Raw genomic sequence first — 24,052 nt, 5'->3', positions numbered from 1 at the left:
CAATCTTTCACTGGGACCCCCGGAACCTCCTGGACAAAGGCTTTGTCGAGAGGTGCACGCAGTTACACTCTTACCCCTGAACAAGCTTTTGAGGGTCCCAGCACTGGACCTGTGGTTGGGAGGACGACGTAGGAAGCCTCTAGTGGTCCACAGCTTCCTTCTACCGAGATACACTTTTGTCCTAGGGATCGCACAGATTTGCTTAAAAGCCATCTCTTAGCCTCAACCCATCTCTGTTGGAGTACCATAGGGCGTAGTCTCTAGAAACCTTCCTTTCTCCATCCAAACCTTAGCCTTAGCCAGCTTATAACCTCTTTTGGCTTCCAATATCACTAACATGCAGACAATACCCTAGCTGTTAAATAGTTATTTGGGTTCAAAAAAAAAAGACATACATCTATCGAGTTCAACCAGAGAACAAAGTAAAACACCAGCCTGCTCCATCACATATCCCTGTTGATCCAGAGGAAGGCAAAAACCCTTACAAGGCATGTTCCAATTAGCCCAAAAAGGGAAAAAATTCTCCTGACTCCAGATGGCAATCAGATAAAATCCCTGGATCAACATCATTGGGCATTACCTAGTAATTGTAGCCATGGATGTCTTTCAATGCAAGGAAAGCATCTAAGCCCCCTTTAAATACTGGTATAGAATTTGCCATAACTACTTCCTGTGGCAATGCATTCCACATCTTAATCACTCTTACTGTAAAGAACCCTTTCCTAAATAAATGGCTAAAATGTTTTTCCTCCATGCGCAGATCATGTCCTCTAGTCTAGTCCTTTGAGAAGGCCTAGGGACAAGCTTTTCTATTGCCCCCTGATGTATTTATACATGTTAATAAGATCCCCTCTAAGGCGTCTCTTCTCTTGACTAAATAAACCTAGTTTATCTAACCTTTCTTGATAAGTGAGACCTTCCATCCCACGTATCAATTTTGTTGCTCGTTTCTGCACCTGCAATATCTTTCCTGTAATGTGGTGCCCAGAACTGAATTCCATATTCCAGATGTGGCCTTACTAGAGTTAAACAGGGGCAATATTATGCTAGCATCTCAAGTTTTTATTTCCCTTTTAACCACTTGCCGACCGCCCACAGCCCATGGGCGGCGGCAAAGTGGACGCCTTAAGGACCGCAATACGCCTGACGGCGGCGGGTCCTTAAGGCGTGTCCGGGGAGCGATCGCGTCATCTATGACGCGCGCTCCCCGCGGCGAAAGGTCCCGCCCACCTTGCCCGATACCCCGCCGGCCAATTAGCAGCGCCGGCGGGGTTTAAAAATACGATCTGGCCAATAGTATTGTATAATACACTTTGTTTACGTAACAAAGTGTATTATACAGGCTGCCTCCTCCTCCTCTGCACGCATCTTCGCACGGATCTCGGAGGAGGAGGCAGCCCTGTTAGAGCAAGCACAGAACAGGTTTTTTACACCCACAGACCCCCCGATCGCCCACCCCAGCCTTCAGAACCCCCCCTGACCACCCCAGCAGACCCAAGTTTGCACCCAAGCACCCCCTAATAAACCTATCAATCACCCCCTGCCACTATCTGCCGACGCTATTATTTAGATTAGGTCCCTAACTGCCCCCTAGGGTCCCTTGATCACCCCCCCCCTACCCTCAGATCCCCCCAGACCCCCCCCCCCAGCCCCCCACCCCTGTATACTGTATACTGTACTGCATCTGCCTCACCCACTGACCACCTGTCTATCACCTGTCTGTCACTTGTCACCACCACCCATCAGAGCAGACCCTAAACTGTCCCTTGGGGGCACCTGATCACCCACCCAGACCCCCAGATTGTCCTCAGACCCCCCCCCTGATAACCTCCCCAGTGCATTGTTTACATCTATTCTCCCCTGTAATCACTCACTGACCTCCCATCGGTCACCCCCTGTGTCTGCCACCCATCAGATCAGGACCCAATCTGCCCCGTGCGGGCACCTAATCAACCCCCCTCACCCTCAGATCGCCCTCAGACCCCCCCCCCCCCCCAATCACCTTCCCAGTGCATTGTATTTGATTGTGCTGTCATATTGTGCTGTCATTGTATTTGATTGTCCCGTAATTGTATTTGATTGTCCCGTGATTGGCCTGTGATTGTCCCGTGATTGGCCTGTGATTGTCCCGTGATTGGCCTGTGATTGTCCCGTGATTGGCCTGTGATTGTCCCGTGATTGGCCTGTGATTGTCCCGTGATTGGCCTGTGATTGTCCCGTGATTGGCCTGTGATTGTCCCGTGATTGGCCTGTGATTGTCCCGTGATTGGCCTGTGATTGTCCTGTGATTGTCCCGTGATTGGCCCGTGATTGTCCCGTGATTGGCCTGTGATTGTCCCGTGATTGGCCTGTGATTGTCCCGTGATTGGCCTGTGATTGTCCCGTGATTGGCCTGTGATTGCCCCGTGATTGGCCTGTGATTGGCCCGTGATTGGCCTGTGATTGTCCCGTGATTGGCCTGTGATTGTCCCGTGATTGGCCTGTGATTGTCCCGTGATTGGCCTGTGATTGGCTTTGATTGTCCCGTGATTGGCCTGTGATTGTTTCTGATTGCTTCTGATTCCCCACTCGCCACCACCCCCCTGTCACTATCCTAGTGATCTAAAAACAGTGATCAGTGGAAACTGTCACTTTTTTAGTATCACTAGTGTTAGCAGTTAGGCCAGTTAGCTAGGCCCCTTTGTTAGTGTCAGTTAGTGCTCAGCCCACTGCACCACAGTCACTAATTAGCGTCATCACTGTCGCTAATCAACATTGTTACTATATAGTATCTGTAAGTGATCATTACTGATCGCAGTCAGATCTATTAGGGTCACTAGGATCCACTAAAAAACGCAGTGTTTGCCCGATCAGGTCTGATCGCTCGCCTGCACTTGCGTTCAGCCCACCCCACCGCAGTGACAGAATTTTTTTTTCTGATCACTGCAAAAACCACTGTACACTAGCTGTGCACTGTAAACATCAGTTTTGATTTTTTTTTTAATCAAAACTCAGTGATCACAGCTTTCTACCGCTCAAATACTCCCTTTCGCTAAGTAGGTGCTCTTTTTTCTGGGTAGTCTCAGAGGAATACCCCCTAAATTTAGCAGTCCACCATGGCAAAAAAGGGGTATTCCGATGATGAGGTTCTCAGGTACATGGCCCAGTCGGATGAGGACGATTGGGACGAACCATTCGACGAATCATCTGGGTCAGAGTTTGTACCTGAATTGAGCAGTGGCTCACTGACCGATAGTGATGACGAGGTTGAGGTCCCGGCTAGAGCCAGCCGTACCACACCCCATGTCGTTGGACAGCAGGTGGCGCAGGATCAGCCTCAAGGGCAGCAGAGTGGTGCTCGTGCTGGTCTGAGATTTCATGGTGGGGCAGGCAGCACAGCATCTCCTGGACCTAGAACCAGTACTTCCGTACACCCTGGTGAAGTGGCGAGCACCAGCGTGGAAGTTGAAACTGGTTCGGTGGCACGTGTAGTAACACCCCAGTCGCAGCCATCAAGTAGACGGGCCCGTACTACCCCTAGTTTACCAGAGGTGCTGGCAAATCCAAATTGGCAATCCCCTGATACCGCCGCACCCGTACTGCCCCCTTTCACCGCCCAGTCTGGAGTCCAGGTGATGACAGATAATCTAGGATCGCCCCTAGACTTTTTTTATCTGTTCATCACCCAGGATCTCTTAGACCTAGTCGTGGCAGAGACCAACCGTAAAGCCACACAATTTCTAACCGCCAATCCGAATGTCTTCCTTGCCCAGCCATTTCGGTGGAAACCAGTCCAAGTTTCCGAACTTAAAATTTTTTTGGGCCTTCTCTTAAACATGGGTCAAATCAAACAAAATGTGTTGCGGTCTTATTGGTCTACAGACCCATCACAACATGTTCCCTTGTACTCTGCTGCCATGTCCAGGACACGATTTGAGAACATCCTGCGCTTCCTGCACTTCAATGATGATGAAACCTGTCATGAAAGTGACCACCCTGCTTTTGACCGGCTCCACAAAATGCGGCCCCTCATAGACCACCTGTCATCAAAATTTGCAGATGCTTATACCCCTGAACAGCAAATCTGCGTAGATGAGTCCCTCATACGTTTTACCGGGCGCCTTGGCATCAAACAGTACATCCCAAGCAAGCGCGCCCGGTATGGGGTGAAACTGTATAAGCTCTGTGAAAGGGCCACAGGCTATACATCTTATTTTAGAGTCTATGAGGGAAAAGACTCCAAATTGGAGCCGGTCGGATGCCCTGACTACCTGGGGAGCAGTGGAAAGGTTGTGTGGGACTTGGCGTCACCCTTGTTCCAGAAGGGGTACCATCTTTATGTGGACAATTACTACTCAAGTGTGGCCCTCTATCAGCACTTAAAGTTAGAAGGAATCCGATGCTGTGGCACCGTGCGGCATAGTCGCCGGGGCTTCCCCCAACGGCTCATTACCACCAAACTTCAACGGGGGCAGAGGGCCGCATTGAGTGCTGACGACCTGCTCGCGGTGAAATGGAAGGACAAGAGGGACGTTTACTTTCTGTCCACCATTCACGCAGACACGACAGTCCAAATTCAACGGCGAACTGAGGTCATTGAAAAACCCCTTGTCGTCCACGAGTATAATACCAACATGGGAGGGGTGGACTTCAATGACCAGAGGTTAGCGCCCTATTTACTTTCCCGCAAAACAAGGCGCTGGTATAAAAAAGTGTCCTTTTATTTAATTCAATTGGCAGTTTACAACAGCTTTGTTCTCTACAGTAAGGCTGGGAGAACTGGATCGTTTCTACAATTTCAGAGACAGATCACTATGGAACTCCTGTATCCAGGAGGTGCCCGGGCCCAACCCCAAGATGCAACTAGCAGGCTGCATGGAAGGCATTACGCCTATCCGATTCCAAGTACCCCAGGTCACCGAATCCGAAGAAAACGCTGTCGTGTCTGCAGCAGGGCTGGAACAAGGCGTGACACCACTGTTTATTGTCCCCGCTGCCCTGACCAGCCTGGACTATGCCTAGGGGAGTGTTTTGAGAGGTACCATGAGCAGGTACACTATTAGAGAGTAGGGAACTACAGACACAGCGGTAGGCACACAAGGGTCTCTCAGTGCTATTTCACACTGCTGCGATGCGTTAGGGCAAAATGCCTAGCGAAAGTCACACTTTGCGGTCCCCCCCTACGCCGGAAGTGCTTGACTTAACACTAGTGCATGCCTACGTTACTGCGTGGCTTCTGTGGCAATTTCGATCGGCCCGGAAGTCATGTTAGTCTATGGCGACGCAGTTCATTACTAGGCCGAATGCTACTCTTGTGGTATTCCCTGAAGGTCTGTTTTGGACGATACGGTGCGGCGGGCTCGACCCACCGGATATGTCAATATGCAGTGTGAAACCAAACATCTGGTTTTGAGAGAGCGTAATACACAGGGCTGCCAGAAACCTCTCCTTTCACTTGGGACAAAATGCGTAATGTACTTCGCCACAACTCTGTGCGATTTGCACTTCGCACATTGTCCCATGGGGGAGGAGAGGTTTGTCCTCGGGAGGTAAGTTAAAAAAAACAAAAAAAAACAAAAAACAGGTAAGCAAAGAAGCTAATGTTTAGTTTGCAATGTTAAGGTTTTTATTAAAAAAGTTCAGTTTATTAATGTTAATGAAGTAATTGCTTTGCTGCTTGCCTGTTTTTTGTTTTTTTTTGTATTTTTTTTCCTTTTTCCATCCAATAACCTTCCAGGTGGACCGAGCGAACGACTAACCAGCTGCAGCACTGATGGTGCATCCTGACAGAACATTGCGCGTCTGTCAGCTTACACATAAGTCGGTGCATGCAGCGCTGCAGGACGAGATTTCTCCTCCGCAGTCAAAAAGATACGTTTGCCGAGGCATATGGGCCGAGGAGTGGTGTTGGGGATTCATATGCTTTGGCAAACACTTTGTATCAAAAAAGAACTCTGGCAATGATTTGTTCATCCACATCGATCGGTGTGAATGGATAAATCAGGTTTGCCAGGGCATACGAGCTGGTGGGTTTGGATTTTTGGGGCGGCAGCTCCTATGTCCTGGCAGACGCCTTCTCCTCCTTTTTGTATTGTTTTGTCTTTTTTCTTCTCTCTTTTTTCTATCCAGACCGACCAATCAGCTGCAGCACTGATGGTGCATCCTGACAGAACAATGCGCGTCTGTCAGCTTACACATAAGTCGGTGCATGCAGCGCTGCAGGACGAGATTTCTCCTCCGCAGTCAAAAAGATACGTTTGCCGAGGCATATGGGCCGAGGAGTGGTGTTGGGGATTCATATGCTTTGGCAAACACTTTGTATCAAAAAAGAACTCTGGCAATGATTTGTTCATCCACATCGATCGGTGTGAATGGATAAATCAGGTTTGCCAGGGCATACGAGCTGGTGGGTTTGGATTTTTGGGGCGGCAGCTCCTATGTCCTGGCAGACGCCTTCCTCTTTTTTTTTTTTTTTTTTTTTTTTCTCCAAAATTTTTTGGCAGATATTTTTTCATCCACATTGATTGATTGTTTGACGTAAATTTTTCCTTTCAGCCCACAGTGCATTACCCTTATGCCCAATATAAGGAGTATAGCAGAAACTCCTAATACTGGCCATACATGTAATGATTGCAGAGACCCTAAAATGCCAGGACAGACCCCACGAATGATGCCATTTTGGAAAGAGGACACCCAAAAGTATTCCGTGAGGTGCATGGTGAGTTCATAGAATGTTTTATTTTTTGTCACAAGTTAGCAGAAATTGTGGTTTTGTGGTTTTTTTTTGTTTTTTCACAAAATGTCATTTTCCGCTAACTTGTGACAAAAAATAACATTTTCTATGAACTCACCATGGCCCTCATGGAATACCTTAGCGTGTATTCTTTCCAAAATGGGGTCATTTGTGGGGTTTGTTAACTGTCCTGGCAAGTGGGCGGGGTGCTAAATTTTGAGCACCCCTGTAAAGCCTAAAGGTACTCATTGGACTCTGGGCCCCTTAGCGCAGTTAGGGTGCAAAAAAGTGCCACACATGTGGTATCGCCGTACTCGGGAGAAGTAGTACAATGTGTTTTGTGGTGTATTTTTACACATACCCATGCTGGGTGGGAGAAATACCTCTGTAAATGACAATCTTTTGATTTTTTTACACACAATTGTCCATTTACAGAGTTATTTCTCCCACCCAGCATGGGTATGTGTAAAAATACACCCCAAAACACATTGTACTACTTCTCCCGAGTACGGCGATACCACATGTGTGGCACTTTTTTGCACCCTAACTGCGCTAAAGGGCCCAAAGTCCAATGAGTACCTTTAGGATTTCACAGGTCATTTTGCGGAATTTGATTTCCAGACTACTCCTCACGGTTTAGGGCCCCTAAAATGCCAGGGCAGTATAGGAACCCCACAAATGACCCCATTTTAGAAAGAAGACACCCCAAGGTATTCCGTTAGGAGTATGGTGAGTTCATAGAAGATTTTATTTTTTGTCAAAAGTTAGCGGAAAATTGATTTTTATTGTTTTTTTCACAAAGTGTCATTTTCCACTAACTTGTGACAAAAAATAAAATCTTCTATGAACTCACCATACTCCTAACGGAATACCTTGGGGTGTCTTCTTTCTAAAATGGGGTCATTTGTGGGGTTCCTATACTGCCCTGGCATTTTAGGGGCCCTAAACCGTGAGGAGTAGTCTGGAAATCAAATTCCGCAAAATGACCTGTGAAATCCTAAAGGTACTCATTGGACTTTGGGCCCTTTAGCGCAGTTAGGGTGCAAAAAAGTGCCACACATGTGGTATTGCCGTACTCGGGAGAAGTAGTAAAATGTGTTTTGGGGTGTATTTTTACACATACCCATGCTGGGTGGGAGAAATAACTCTGTAAATGGACAATTGTGTGTAAAAAAATCAAAAGATTGTCATTTACAGAGGTATTTCTCCCACCCAGCATGGGTATGTGTAAAAATACACCCCAAAACACATTGTACTACTTCTCCCGAGTACGGCGATACCACATGTGTGGCACTTTTTTGCACCCTAACTGCGCTAAAGGGCCCAAAGTCCAATGAGTACCTTTAGGATTTCACAGGTCATTTTGCGGAATTTGATTTCCAGACTACTCCTCACGGTTTAGGGACCCTAAAATGCCAGGGCAGTATAGGAACCCCACAAATGACCCCATTTTAGAAAGAAGACACCCCAAGGTATTCCGTTAGGAGTATGGTAAGTTCATAGAAGATTTTATTTTTTGTCAAAAGTTAGCGGAAAATTGATTTTTATTGTTTTTTTCACAAAGTGTCATTTTCCACTAACTTGTGACAAAAAATAAAATCTTCTATGAACTCACCATACTCCTAACGGAATACCTTGGGGTGTCTTCTTTCTAAAATGGGGTCATTTGTGGGGTTCCTATACTGCCCTGGCATTTTAGGGGCCCTAAACCGTGAGGAGTAGTCTGGAAATCAAATTCCGCAAAATGACCTGTGAAATCCTAAAGGTACTCATTGGACTTTGGGCCCTTTAGCGCAGTTAGGGTGCAAAAAAGTGCCACACATGTGGTATCGCCGTACTCGGGAGAAGTAGTACAATGTGTTTTGTGGTGTATTTTTACACATACCCATGCTGGGTGGGAGAAATACCTCTGTAAATGACAATCTTTTGATTTTTTTACACACAATTGTCCATTTACAGAGTTATTTCTCCCACCCAGCATGGGTATGTGTAAAAATACACCCCAAAAAACATTGTACTACTTCTCCCGAGTACGGCAATACCACATGTGTGGCACTTTTTTGCACCCTAACTGCGCTAAAGGGCCCAAAGTCCAATGAGTACCTTTAGGATTTCACAGGTCATTTTGCGGAATTTGATTTCCAGACTACTCCTCACGGTTTAGGGCCCCTAAAATGCCAGGGCAGTATAGGAACCCCACAAATGACCCCATTTTAGAAAGAAGACACCCCAAGGTATTCCGTTAGGAGTATGGTAAGTTCATAGAAGATTTTATTTTTTGTCAAAAGTTAGCGGAAAATTGATTTTTATTGTTTTTTTCACAAAGTGTCATTTTCCACTAACTTGTGACAAAAAATAAAATCTTCTATGAACTCGCCATACACCTAACGGAATACCTTGGGGTGTCTTCTTTCTAAAATGGGGTCATTTGTGGGGTTCCTATACTGCCCTGGCATTTTAGGGGCCCTAAACCGTGAGGAGTAGTCTGGAAATCAAATTCCGCAAAATGACCTGTGAAATCCTAAAGGTACTCATTGGACTTTGGGCCCTTTAGCGCAGTTAGGGTGCAAAAAAGTGCCACACATGTGGTATCGCCGTACTCGGGAGAAGTAGTACAATGTGTTTTGTGGTGTATTTTTACACATACCCATGCTGGGTGGGAGAAATACCTCTGTAAATGACACTCTTTTGATTTTTTTACACACAATTGTCCATTTACAGAGTTATTTCTCCCACCCAGCATGGGTATGTGTAAAAATACACCCCAAAACACATTTTACTACTTCTCCCGAGTACGGCAATACCACATGTGTGGCACTTTTTTGCACCCTAACTGCGCTAAAGGGCCCAAAGTCCAATGAGTACCTTTAGGATTTCACAGGTCATTTTGCGGAATTTGATTTCCAGACTACTCCTCACGGTTTAGGGCCCCTAAAATGCCAGGGCAGTATAGGAACCCCACAAATGACCCCATTTTAGAAAGAAGACACCCCAAGGTATTCCGTTAGGTGTATGGCGAGTTCATAGAAGATTTTATTTTTTGTCACAAGTTAGTGGAAAATGACACTTTGTGAAAAAAACAATAAAAATCAATTTTCTGCTAATTTTTGACAAAAAATAAAATCTTCTATGAACTTACCATACTCCTAACGGAATACCTTGGGGTGTCTTCTTTCTAAAATGGGGTCATTTGTGGGGTTCCTATACTGCCCTGGCATTTTAGGAGCCCTAAACCGTGAGGAGTAGTCTGGAAATCAAATTCCGCAAAATGACCTGTGAAATCCTAAAGGTACTCATTGGACTTTGGGCCCTTTAGCGCAGTTAGGGTGCAAAAAAGTGCCACACATGTGGTATCGCCGTACTCGGGAGAAGTAGTACAATGTGTTTTGGGGTGTATTTTTACACATACCGATGCTGGGTGGGAGAAATAACTCTGTAAATGGACAATTGTGTGTAAAAAAATCAAAAGATTGTCATTTACAGAGGTATTTCTCCCACCAAGTATGGGTATGTGTAAAAATACACCCCAAAACACATTATAGTACTTCTACTGAGTATGGCAATACCACATGTGTGGCACTTTTTTGCACCCTAACTGCGCTAAGGGGTCCAAAGTCCAATGAGCACCTTTAGGCTTTACAGGGGTGCTTACAATTTAGCACCCCCCAAAATGTCAGGACAGTAAACACACCCCACAAATGACCCCATTTTGGAAAGTAGACACTTCAAGGTATTCAGAGAGGGGCATGGTGAGTCCGTGGCAGATTTCATTTTTTTTTTGTCGCAAGTTAGCAGAAATGGAAACTTTTTTTTTTTTTTTTTTTTGTCATTAAGTGTCATTTTCCGCTTACTTGTGACAAAAAATAATATCTTCTATGAACTCACTATGCCTCTCAGTGAATACTTTGGGATGTCTTCTTTCCAAAATGGGGTCATTTGGGGGGTATTTATACTATCCTGGAATTCTAGCCCCTCATGAAACATGACAGGGGGTCAGAAAAGTCATAGATGCTTGAAAATGGGAAAATTCACTTTTTGCACCATAGTTTGTAAACGCTATAACTTTTACCCAAACCAATAAATATACACTGAATGGTTTTTTTTTTAATCAAAAACATGTTTGTGCACATTTTTCGCGCTGCATGTATACAGAAATTTTACTTTATTTGAAAACTGTCAGCACAGAAAGTTAAAAAAATCATTTTTTTGCCAAAATTCATGTCTTTTTTGATGAATATAATAAAAAGTAAAAATCGCAGGAGCAATCAAATAGCACCAAAAGAAAGCTTTATTAGTGACAAGAAAAGGAGCCAAAATTCATTTAGGTGGTAGGTTGTATGAGCGAGCAATAAACCGTGAAAGCTGCAGTGGTCTGAATGGAAAAAAAGTGCCTGGTCCTTAAGGGTTAGAAAGACTGTAGTCCTCAAGTGGTTAATGCATCCCAAAATGGTTAGCTTTAGGTGCAGCGGCTTGGCATGGAGTACGATTATTTAACTTGTTGTCAATGAGTACTCCTAAGTCCTTCTCCAAGATTGATGTCCCCAACTTTATCCCATTTATTTCGTATGGTGCTAGACCATTGGTACGACCAAAATGCATGACATTTTTCAACATTGAATTTCATCTGCCATTTATGTGCCCATATAGCCATCCTATCCAGATCCTGTTGCAATATGTCCCTATCTTCCTGAGAGTTAATGGTTCTGCACAATTTTGTATCATCTGCAAAAATAGTAACATTTCTCACTACTGCATCTACTAGATCATTAATAAATAAATTGAAGAGCACTGGACCCAGTACAGACCCCTGTGGGACCCCACTGCTAACAGTCTCCCATTTTGAGTACGATCCATTGACCACAACTCTTTGTTTTCTGTCCATTAGCCAGTTCCTTATCCATGCACACAAACTCTTCCCCAGTCCTTGCATCCTCAACTTTTGCACCAGACTTCTGTGGGGAACAGTGTCGAAGGCCTTTGCAAAGTCCAAGTATATCACATCTACAGCATTCCCAATATCCATATTAGCATTCACTACCTCATAAAAGCTGAGCATGTTAGTCAAACAGGACCTGTCTTTAGTAAACCCATGCTGATGCTGAGAAATAAGATTGTTTTCTACTATGAAGTCATGTATAGTATCTCTTAGTAACCCCTCAAATAGTTTGCATACAACTGATGTTAAGCTTACAGGTCTATAATTTCCTGGATCTGATTTTTTTTCTTAAATAATGGGAAAACGTGGGCTGTACACCAATTCACTTCGCCCATCTAAATGTCTTCTCTTCTTTTGTGTTTTTATCATCCTTAAACTTATGTACAAAATTGAAATTACATTAACTGTCAGGGTCATATTAAATGTGCATTTTCAAGTTAACCACTTCCTGCCCTCCTCAACTAAAAAAAAAAATCTCAGATCTGTTCCATCTCAGGATGAAATTAAACTGCTAGTGTGTGGCATTATTTCCCTACTGAACTACAGTACTGCAACGTCCTACTCGGTGGCCAACCAAGGAATTATCTGGCATCTCTAGTACATCCTGAAATCTGCTGGTTGACGCATTGGTCATTCTTTCTGCTCCTCTCCATCAGTCCATCTACTGGTTGCCCATCAAACAAAGAGTTTAAAGCAGGCCTGAACTCAGAACTTCCTCTCTGCTCTAAAAGATGAGCAACAGCGTACTAGAGATAACGGCGCAGGAGACTTCGGTGCAGGATACAGCCAGGATATATGGCTGATCCTGCTGCTGCACAAGTCCCGGCCGTGCAAAATGCTATTCCCCCTCCAGGCCGCCATGGATGGTGGGGAATTAAATTATTGCGTTTTAAAAGTAACGTCAGCTCAGTCTTCTGACGGCGACGAAGTTACTCCCTGTGCCTGCTATAGCCGTAGTTCCTATTACGGCCTATGGTGGCGCCGTCTGCGCCCAAGTCTCCTGCGCTGGATTCACTGTGTTCGGAGCAACAGCATAGTAACTTTTAAAGAAAAACATTTCTTTGTTATTAGTTTACAGAACTCCTGCAATAGATCTGTAGTGTCTACTTCCTGCTTTCATGACAGCAGAGAAAGAGTTAACCTCCTGTGTTTACATATTAGCTGTATCTGCCAAGTTTCTGAGCTGAAACAGCTAAGCGCTCAAATTACATTTTTACTTGCAGATGAGGGGGTAATTAGACAGGCTCTTCTCTCTAAACACAAAGGTGGTGGATTTCTCTGTACTTTGTGTGTCCTGTGCAAGAGTTCAGGTTCACTTCATTAAGCGTCTGAATCTTATCCACAAAGCCCTCTACAATCTGGCTCTTCCATACATCGCCACACAAATTTCCAGGTACCACCCCAATCGCAACCTGTGCTCTGCCAATGACCTCCCTCGCATCCACCCTAGTCATCTTCAGGATTTCCATAGTGTGCCTCTCCTCCCTCCCACAATCAGATTGACACACTCCATTTTTAGTTATTCTCGAACAAATTAAATGCTCAGTTTTTTAGCAATGTCTAAATCTGTTCTAGGCCATTTTAGTTGCTTAACTGAGCAATCGCAGCTTCTAACCATCCACAATTGAATCCCAGTTCTATCCCGTTTGCAGCTAACCGCCAATCTTGGGTATTGCAGGGTTTGCTGACTGATCCATTTATGTTTACTTAGCACAAGACGTGCTACATAACTGTGCTTTGATCCATAGCGTCTTTGTAACCTGTCCATAAATATTTATCTCTACATCACTATGGAACATGCTGGCGCTACATAAATCAATAATAAACTTTGGGCCTGAATAGAACTGTATACAGGCCATGATATAAAAGAACTCCACTAAGCACCATTGCCATCCAAGATTTCAGTATGATCCTATGGAAGCTTGTCACGTCTCAACACGCCTGAATGAGGTAAAAGAAAAAAAAATGTTCAGCTCCCTCCAGAGGGAAGAAAAAAAAAATCAGGTTCTGTGTTGTATGAAGGTAGCAAAACATCTTTGCTTACAGAGTGTCTTCTTCAGTTTTGGATTTAAAAATTGCAATAGTTTTTTTTCTGAAATTTAAAGAACAAATGACACCCATGCTAACCTAGAAATAAAAAAAATAAAAAAAAAAACATAAATAAGTAGATAAATACTAGTTCTACATACATAACAGATGTATTGCACTGTCCATGTTAGGATTCCTGTGAATGTTATAAAGAAAATGCAGAGAATCCTATTCTAGACAGTTTGCATCTTGGTTACCTTTGAACGAAGCTAATCCTGACATAATTTCCTCCCTCACTCTTTTTTTCTCCTCTTGCCAATTGTGTATTCATTACCCAGAGCCTTCAGACACTGCCACTGGGGTCTATACTAGGAAGTGCACTGTCTTATGTCATTAGAAGGAGGGGGAAATAAAGGGAAGAGGAGGAATAGATTATAGATAAAAAGACACCCCTCCCCCCCCAGCATGCAACTCCAAACCATAACAGCAAAAAAAATTTGCATGCAGGACTAGCATCTTTATCACTTTATACACTCAAACCAGTTGCTGTTGAAATTTTATTTTTATGGTGACAATCCCACTTTAAGCCAGTGGAACGGACTTCTGTACTAGAGAGTTCGAGACCTGTTTTGGAAAATGGTGGTAGCGGTGTGATTGGGACGTTTGCATAGCAATGCTAAAAACAGCCTTTGGGATTTCTGTTCATAAGAGGTAATCCCCTGCTGGCTGAAAGCCAAAAAGGAAGTGAGGCTTTCTAGGGCTCACTTCCTGTGGCCAAAATAAGAAATGTGCACAAGTGTTGTATTAACAAAATTCGCTTCCGCTCATGTGCGCCACAATGCAAATGGTTGAAAAAAACCTGTGTTGCCCTAGACTTGCATGCCTTCCGATCCACCGCATGTCACCACGCATGTTGCCTGACAACGCACGGATGCTCTTTCACCAAATGCAATGCTTCCGGCACATCACATCCAGTGTAAAAGGCCCCACAGACTTGCATTGCCCAAGCGTCACCCTGCAGTAAAAAAAGGGGTAAAGCACCGTAATAACAACGTCCCAGTGTAAAAGGGGCCTAACTCTCTATCCCCCCATCCCTCGATTATGCTTTGCAGGACATAGCTAGCTGAAGAAAACAAGGCAACATTCAATCAGCTGAACTGAAAATGTTTAGCTGTGTGCTGTTCTGTAACAGGAAATCCTGGTACCACATCCCCATGTGCAACAAGGCTGTTTTTAATAAACAAAAGAAAACATTCAACTGACAAAAAAGTAATCTGTAAAGTGGAGTCATTTGCAGATCTGTGTGTCCGTACAGCTGAATAAAAATATGACAACTATTCGGAGCAGCCATCTCTCCCTCCAGGCGGCTCCAGGCAGGTTGCCATGCAGCTGCGAGCAGGCCAGGCCTGAATATTTGGCTGAAGTGCAACAGTAACTCTGTCATTATTTCAAGTCCCTTAATTCACAAAATGCTAAAAACAGGCCTGAGGTTAAGCCAGGTCGTTCATTTTTTAAAGTGGACCTATACTGAGAGATTATGAAATCTGCCATTGCTCTAAAGATTATTATCTTCTGGTTGTGTTATGATACAGAGTTTAATTCAGGGCTGTGGAGTCGGTACAAAAATGTTCCAACTCCTCAGTTTATGAAACCACTGACACTTCGGGTACTCAAAATGGCACTGACTTTAGTCTAATAGGGCTGTGGATTTTGTACAAAAATCACCCGACTCCGAAGTTTGTGAAATCACTGACTCCAACTCCGATTACCCAAACTTTCTCCGACTCCGACTTCTCGACTCCAAAGCCCTGGTTTAATTCATTTCCAGTCACTAATCCAGAACAGGCATTACAGTGGGTGTTCTGACCTCACAGAATTGGCCTGTGACTACTTTAGCGGTATGCTTGTTGCAGGAGTGAGCCTGAAAGTGCTAAGCAAAGAGATCAGTGAGAAATCTAAGCAATTATTTTATAGAACACGAGGTCAGCAATTGTAATCTCTCAGCAAGGTTGGATTTCTCACTAGGAATGTTAGGCCTATACCTGGAGCACAGATGACAAACGCAAGGCCCGTGGGTGGAATGCAGCCCTCCATGCCATTTTATGTGGCCCTTCGAGAGCTACCAGTGTCTATCATTGTAAGTACTGTACTGTACTGAACTCTGCTGCTCGACTCATTCATCTCTCCTCTCGATCTTCCTCTGCTGGCCCCCTCTGTCAGGCTCTTCACTGGTTACCAATTAATGAGAGGATTCAGTTCAAACTCTTAACCCTAACCTACAAAGCTCTCCACAATCTCTCTCCCCTGTACATCTCCTCACTAGTCTCCAGATACCAACCCAACCGCAATCTCAGATCTGCACACAAGCTTCTTCTATCCTCTTCTACAATTACCTCCTCACATTCACATGTACAAGACTTCTCACGTGCTTCACCCCTCCTCTGGAATGCCCATCCACAACACATCCGCCACTCTCCCACCTTTGAAATCTTTAAACGCTCCCTCAAAACCCACCTTTTCCGACAAGCATATTCTCTAGCTTAGGCCATGCACCCACTAAATAACCTAATTACGCACTGCCTGTACATATACTGTATACTTCCCCACCTCTTGTTTCCACCCCATTCCTTTAGATTGTAAGCTCGCAAGGGCAGGGCTCTCACCCTTTTGTGTCATGGAATGTTATTAATTTAATTGCTTGCACACTGTTAGACATTTATACATTTTAGTCATCATGTTAAATCAAATTGTAATCAGCAGTGCTGTATCTTGTATCAGTGTTCATATTTGATGTATATCATTGTCTGTATCATTATGTATCCCTTGTTTGTTTTCTTACATTGTACAGCACCACGGAATATGTTGGCGCTTTATAAATAAATAATAATAATAAACAACAAAAGAAAGACAGGACAATTTCCTTCCCATCAAAGGAGAACCGGGGACAGTATTTTTGATTAGAACATTGTCAGCTTGAGCCGAGGTGCAGCAATAACCCACGGGACACCCCCAAAGAAATAAGCATGCCCCTTTCAACCCCCCCCCCCCCCCACCCACACACACACACAGAGTAGAGCAGTGGAGCAGTGTAATATTTACCTGCTCCAGCAAAGCGTAGTGTCTCTTCTGTCGTCCTTAGCAGTCGAATGCTCTGTGCTTCTCTACCTTCTTCTTTTGATCACGTGATAGGAGGAGCCAAAAGGTATGCAGCACAGAGAAGCCAGACATGAAGAGCCAGAGGAATGCTGCATAGTGGGTTCTCAGGGATGAATCGAACATGTGTACGGTGGTCCTGATGTGTTGCAGAGAGATTCGGAGTGCCAGATCACCTTCCACCGAGAGCATAGCTCTTCCCTTTACCCCTCTCTGTTCAAGCTGCCTCGACATGCTGTCATTTCTCCTCCCCCCTCCATAGCAACAGAACACTTCACTAGCCTGTAGGGTAGAGATGTGTCTGTACAGCAATCAGCCCCAAACTGCAATTGTTACCCAGGGGATTGAGTCCCAACACCTTGAAGGCTGGAACCTGCTAGATTGCTTTTTTTTTTTTTTTTTTGAGCGTTTAGGGATCGCTTTAAATCGCTAGCAATTTTCCTAAACACTCTGCCAAATAAATGTAACAAATTCCAGAGTAGCGATTGCGATTAGCAAAATCGCAATTGCAGGACATGCTTCAATGTAAAGTATTGAAGCGCTGGCAAATCGCTTATGAATCGCTACACAGCGATTCGTGTGTGATTTCAAATGACTGCAAACTGTAAAAAAAAATAAAATAATAATTTGAAACAACCAATCAGAATTAAAATCACTAATCGCAATCATTGGCAAAACGCTTACACTTTTCAAAAATGCTACCATAATCGCCGGAAACGCTCATGAAATCAATTACAAAACGCTAATTAAAAACGCCAGGGATTCGGGACTTGAAGTGGGTTCCAGACCTTAACCATTTTGCGCGGGAAGGGGGTGCGCGCGTTTGGGGGGGGGGGGGGGGGTGGGTCAGGCGGCCGGATCCAGTCTGTGGCTGCCTGGATGTGTGTCCCCCCATGGTGGCCTGGGCCCCCCCTTCTGCCAGCAGCCTTCACTTACCTTCCAGGCTCCAGCGATGAGCCGCACGGGATCCTCTTCTCCGGCCGGCATCTCCGTTCTGTCTGACGATCAGTTCCGGGTCGCGGCTTGACGTCATCAAGCCGGGACCTGGCGCTGACGTCAGACGGAGCGGAGATGCCGGCCAGAGCGGAGGGGGGTGCCGATCGTCGTGGGAACGGCAGGGAGGTAAGTGGATCCTCTTCTTTTCCCCCCTGCCGCCGCAGCTATCAAACTGATCACTGCGATCCGACGGCGATCGTAGTGATCACGTGATCAGCAGCCATACGCGATGGCTGCTGATCACTCGGGGGAGATGTCGGCTGTCATATGACAGCTTAATTTCCCCCTCCAGGTGCGCACGATCGCGTCGGGAGCGGAAATTGCGGGCCGGCGTAGATTCTACGCCGCATCAGGCTAGAACAGCCACAAGTGCGGCGTAGAATCTAATGCACGTGGTCCCGAAAAGGTTAAAGAGAACCTGTAACAAAAAAAAAAAAAAAAAAAAAAAAAAAAAAAAAAAAAAAAAAAAAGTTCCTCTGGCGGAGGAATGGCATGAGGCTTCCCCCACTCCTGTAGCCGCAGGCAGTCCAGCGCTGGCTCCCACGAAGCGTCCCGGAATCCTTCCTCAACAAGCCTGACAAGCGCTGATAAATTTACTTTTCCTGGATCCAGCGGGGGCGCTGTTGCGGCTCTCCGCACGGAGATAGGCAAAAATGGCCGATTTCTGTCGGGTCCGCTCTACTGCGCAGGCGCAGGAGACTTGAGCCTGCGCAGTAGAGCGGCCCAACAGCGATCGGCTATTTCCGCCTATCTCCGAGCGGAGAGCAGATACTGCTGCTGCGCGGGAGCAGGGATGGTAAAAATGTACATCCCCACTGTTCGGGGAGCTTTATCGCCGCCGCCGTGGGACCGAGGAGGACGGGGGAAGCCTCAATAGGATCCGGAGGCTTCCCTCACCCCAGGTGAGTACCCCCCAGGGGAGGTTTATTTCGTTACTGGTTTTCTTTAAAGTTGCATCAACATTATCAGCAGGCAGGATAATTTATTTATTGCTTTTAAGATGCGAGTGTCTTATTGCTGTAGCAACCACATCGCTGGATACCATAAACAGTGTGCTATTTTTACTTACAAATGCCCCTTTTGTTTGACCAATTTATATAAACTTGCTACATAATGAAGTCGTTCTTTAGCTAGATCGATGGATTATAATGTGGGTTGAACAGTATGACTCACTGTTTCATGTGAAATAGAAATATAAGTCTAATGAAATGTGGCTGAATGTAGTCCAGAAAGAGTGATGGGTAAGCTATGAAGAAAGCATGTCATCCAGTCTGGTGAGTTCCCCTTGCACAGATGAGTGTGCTCTGCAGATAGTGCAGAGCTGATGACCTTCACACACGTGGTTTTGTGGTCTCTGGCGGTGGAACGCTCTTGACTCTGCAAGAATGACTACAGACAAGCTGCAGTGTTATTCCGAATGACTCAAGCAGTGGGCTGTTTAAAGGGCCGTTTATTGTATATTATCTAAGAGGAATTTTCCTGCAGACGTCTGATGGCCTATAAAACATAGGTGGAACACACAGGAGCTCCACAGCTGTTGATGCCTAACCAAAAATATGTTTCTGTTATTTCCCACAGATACATCTGGCGTTCAGAACGCAAGAATTTCACGTCTGCCATCTGATGATTAACTGTCGCTCTCCTGTAATGCAGACAGGGTAAAAAATGCAGAAGACCGAGTTAACTGGTTCAAGGATGGTCTTGTTTTTTTGTGCAGCAGTGAAACTTGTTTGGCTTTTGAAAGACATGGGAGATTTGGCCTGTGAAATGTTTCATATCATGGTTGTTTTGCTGCAACTAGTAAGTAATGCTGCTTAGACGGGGATATGCTGTAGATTAGACGTTCACTGAATCCTGTTGCACTGGTTCAGCGAATGATATGCTTGGTGAACCGACAAATCCTAAATGATATCTTCAGCTCTCCTAACACTGTATGTCTTGTTCAGGCATTGACCGCTCAGATGCTGTTCATTCGGTGCAGGAGATGGCGGTGTGTTGCTGACCATTAATATTGCCCATGCCCAGGAGGTAAGAAGCCAATGTAAACTGCTCCTGAACGAGTTACAGACCTCAGCTTTAGACAGCTGAGTTTCGAGCCAATGGGGACGTGCTATTGCGTCCCGTGCTCGAGCGACATTAAAACTGCGCCACATTAGGCTTAGGCAGCCACAAGTGCGGCATAGTTTTAACTACTCATCGTCCTAAACTGGTTAAACAATTATAGCAACTGTGGAGGCTCTGCTACACTTTCTTATACAGAGTAGCACATTGGAGCAGTTTAAGGTTTACCTGCCCCAGCGCTGCTTAGGGTCTCCTCTGACCTTCCTGACAAATAAATGCTCTATATGCTGCATTCCTCTGGCTCTTCAAGTCTGGCTCCTCTGTGCTGCATACCTTTTGGCTCCTCATATCACGTGATCAAAAGAAGGAGGTTTCGAAACACAGAACTTGCGACTGCCAGGAAGGACAGAAGAGACAACGCTTTGCTAGAACAGGTAAATATTACACTGCTCCGCTGCTCCACCCTACGTGGGGAGATGGTGTTGAGGGGGGATAGTGGGTAGGGGAATGCTTATTACTTTGGAGGGTGTCTTGTGGATTATCGCTGCACCTCGGCTCAAACTGACAATGTTTCAATCAGAAATAATGTCCCCGGGTTCTCCTTTGATGGTCCTGGTCTTTCTTTTGCTACTTACAATAATGGACACTGGAAGCTCAAGAGGGCCGCATAAAATGGCATAGAGGGCTGCATTCCGCCCAGGGCCGGCCCTGGACTTTTTGCCGCCTGAGGCAAATTTTGACCCTCCCTCGCCTGGGTCCCCCGATCTGCGCTTCCCTCCAGCTTTAAACAGCGAGTAAGCAGCCGTCCAGCCGACAGTAAGAGGCACGAGCGGGGGATCACTCACCTCTTCCTCGTTCCAGCGTGCGCTCCACTGACGTCACTTCCTGCAACGCCGCCCACTGTATTGTACGTGGCCGGCGTTGCAGGAAGTGACGTCAGTGGAGCCCACGCTGGAACGAGGAAGAGGTGAGTGATCCCCCGCTCGTGCCTCTTACTGTCGGCTGGACGGCTGCTTACTCGCTGTTTAAAGCTGGAGGGGAGCGCAGATCGGGGGACCCAGGCGAGATAGGAGGGGGTCCGACCCCTCTCACCACCGCTAGGCCCAATACCCCCATGCTGCCCGCTGCCCCTCCAGCTCGGCGGCCGGCCACCCCCGCACCCACGAATGGGCGGATGCCACCCCTAGAAGTTTGCCGCCTGAGGCAAAAGTTTCACCCCGCCTCATGAGCGGGCCGGCCCTGATTCTGCCCACGAGCCTTGCGTTTGTCATCTGTGCTCCAGGTATAGGCCTATCATGCCTAGTGGGAAATGCAGCCTTGCTGAGAGATTACAATTGCTGACCTCGTGTTCTATAAAATAAATGCTTGGATTTATCACTGATCTCTTTGCTTAGCACTTTCAGGCTCACTCCTGCAACAAGCATACCGCTAAAGTAGGCACAGGACAACACTGTGAGGTCAGAACACCTAGTGTAATGCCTGTTCTGGATTAGTGACTGAAAAAGTATTAAAGTCAGTATCACATCACAACCAGAAGATAAGAATCTTGTCTAGCAGGTGTAGGAGGTTTTAGGCTAGCTGTAAAAAAAAAAACAGGTAGAGGTATAATCCCCTTGTCCAGTTGATCTGGACTAAATTTACATACCCATAGGGGGAAATGTAGCAGCGTTCCCCCACCCAAGGGATCGGATAGCAATCTCTACCAGGCAACAGAGCAGGCAGGATGCTGTATATACGCATTATCAACCTCCAGCTGACAATGCGTATGTTGCTATGTGGGGGAGGGGCGGAGGGATGACGATCACATGCGACGGAGTGGTTTCCGGCAGGTGGGGTTTGGCAAGAACACTGGTGCCGTGCGGTGCTCAGGCATTGCTAAAGATCCGACTTTACCGATCTTTGGAAACCACCTTGCAGCAAAATCAAAATGATCTGTTTGTTACCACTGATTTTGTCATTCTGCCATTGCTCCCTGGTTGTTACCACAGAGTCTGAGTCTATGGTTTCCATCCCCATGCACACCTATCTCTCATTGATTTCAGTTGATATACGATTGTAAATCAACCAAGCCACTAATCCAGTTTCCCTCCCTACCAGCTCCTTCACACACACTCTGAAATCGATCAACAGTTGACCAATCAGGCATGTTGGAGGCAAAAGATCACCACCAGATTTCATCATAGTAATCAAATTAGCCAGGAGAAAAGAAAAAACCCTGATATGTGTGGCCAATCTAGTGAGGAATAGCCTAGATATCTGCAGGGTAGTCTGGAAAAGCATAGGCCTCAGTCCTACCAGGCATGTTTATACTTATTTTCCACAATCATGTGCAGTTTTGGATCGCCCACAATTGCAGAGTTTTCCAGTGGAAGTTATTAAACAAGTCACGCCAGTGTATTTGTGTTCAGACACAAACGCACCTTTGCACACCTTTTGTGTGGAACAACAAAAAAAAAAAAAACCTGCAGTACAATTCGAATAACTGCTGACCTACAAAAAAAAACAAAAAAAAAAAACCTTGCATATTTATATACTTTTATTTGCTTTGTCAGTGAGATCTCAGCAGAATACAAGATGCAGCCCTTGTAACGTGATAGAGGCCGGTTGTTCTTCCAACGTTCCACTTGTGACATGGGAACTAAAGGCATTGCTGTCAAAGGCCGGTCAACAAGTTTTACAAGGTTTAAGAAAGAAATCTATCCACACTTTAAGCCTATAGTACTGATTTGCTTTGTTTACTTTTGCCAAAATGTGTAAAGGTTAAGTCCACAGAAAATAATACATTTCCACTTTCTGAGTATCCTGGTAAATTGAAGAACACCCTCGTGTGTCTCCTAGGCCTGGTTCACACATAAATCAGTACATTTCCAATCCAGACAGTACTGGTCTGTCCTGTCAGTTTGCATCAGTTTTCTATCAGTTAACCACTTTGCATTCCCGGAGTTTTCCCCTTTAACCACTCTGCGACTGCCTAACGCGGCCGCAGAGTGGCTCTCTCGTTCTTCAGTCACGCCAAGCGGCGTGACCTTGCGAGAGACGAGATTTGCCAGGAACGAGCGCTCGCTCGAGCGCACGTTCCCTGCACTGCACAAAGGGTGCACAGAGATCAGCCTGCAAGCTGCGATCGGAGCTGGAAGGCTGTATTTAACAAATAAATAAATAAGTGTACAGTGCTGCGATCTAGAGCAGTACTGTACAGAGGACATTCCCTGTCACTTGACTGTCCCTCCCAACGGCTCACAATCTAATCCCTATCTTAGGCTGATGCCTATGTATATGTAGTGTAGGGCCAATTGGGGGGTTGAATAAAATAAATAGGGTTTTGTTAAACTGACGATCTTTTATTAAAAAATGATAGTAGCAACAAAAAGACCACCAAAAGAAGCTTTATTAGTGGGAAGAAAAGGAGGTACAATTCATTTGGGTGCTAAGTTGTATGACTGAGCAATAAACTGTTAAAAACTGAAGTGCTGAATTGTAAAAAATGGCCTGGTCACTAGGGGGGTATAAACTTCTGGTTTTCAAGATTCCTGACAATTTTGGCATTTCAGCTTTGTCACTATTGAAACAGCAATAACTTACTTATTATTTATCCCAGGCTCAGTATGGTTTACCTTCTTAAAAAAAACAGAAGGTATTTGCGATAATTCGGATAAAAGTGTGTAACTGTGTTTACCCACAATGCACCACTGCTGAATATGCACATTATCTCTTTATGCCCCTAAAGTCAGGCTTACATCCAGAACCTCTGGTGTATAATTTTAAAATTTACAGAGCCACATCAACCCAACATGCAGAAAGACTATGTCGGACTGTTGGTCCTCCTTAGTGCATGGCAGGGATTGATATAGTAGTAGGAGGGCTTTTTGGTCTCTTTTGGTCCCCTATACTTTTCTTGTGGTTTTGGGTCACCCTGTTACTTATCCTATCAAAGTGATACAGTTATTTTCAGGAAAAATCTAGGCTTTTTTGGGGTAATATTTGTTTCCAAGATGCATTGAATTTCATAGGCATTTTCTAGGGGAAAAAAAATAACCGTAAATGCAGAAAATACTATTTTTTTCCTATTTCACATGACCACAAGTGCCACAGTTATTAAACACATCAGCGCCCAACGCTAGTGGACAGGGTCATGGGGAGGTCATTAACGCCACACGCGACTCCAT

The 24,052-nt window shown here is 45.3% G+C and overlaps 1 protein-coding gene across 2 annotated transcripts in view; it reads right to left on the bottom strand.

Annotated features, from left to right (window-relative positions):
- Window positions 1–24,052, bottom strand: part of CDK4 (cyclin dependent kinase 4) — a 112,453-nt gene that overhangs the window by 49,551 nt on the left and 38,850 nt on the right. The window lies entirely within an intron of this gene.

Source organism: Hyperolius riggenbachi, chromosome 2, assembly GCF_040937935.1.
Source record: "Hyperolius riggenbachi isolate aHypRig1 chromosome 2, aHypRig1.pri, whole genome shotgun sequence".
Lineage (NCBI taxonomy): Eukaryota > Metazoa > Chordata > Amphibia > Anura > Hyperoliidae > Hyperolius > Hyperolius riggenbachi.
This window is presented reverse-complemented; position numbering and strand designations above follow the sequence as displayed.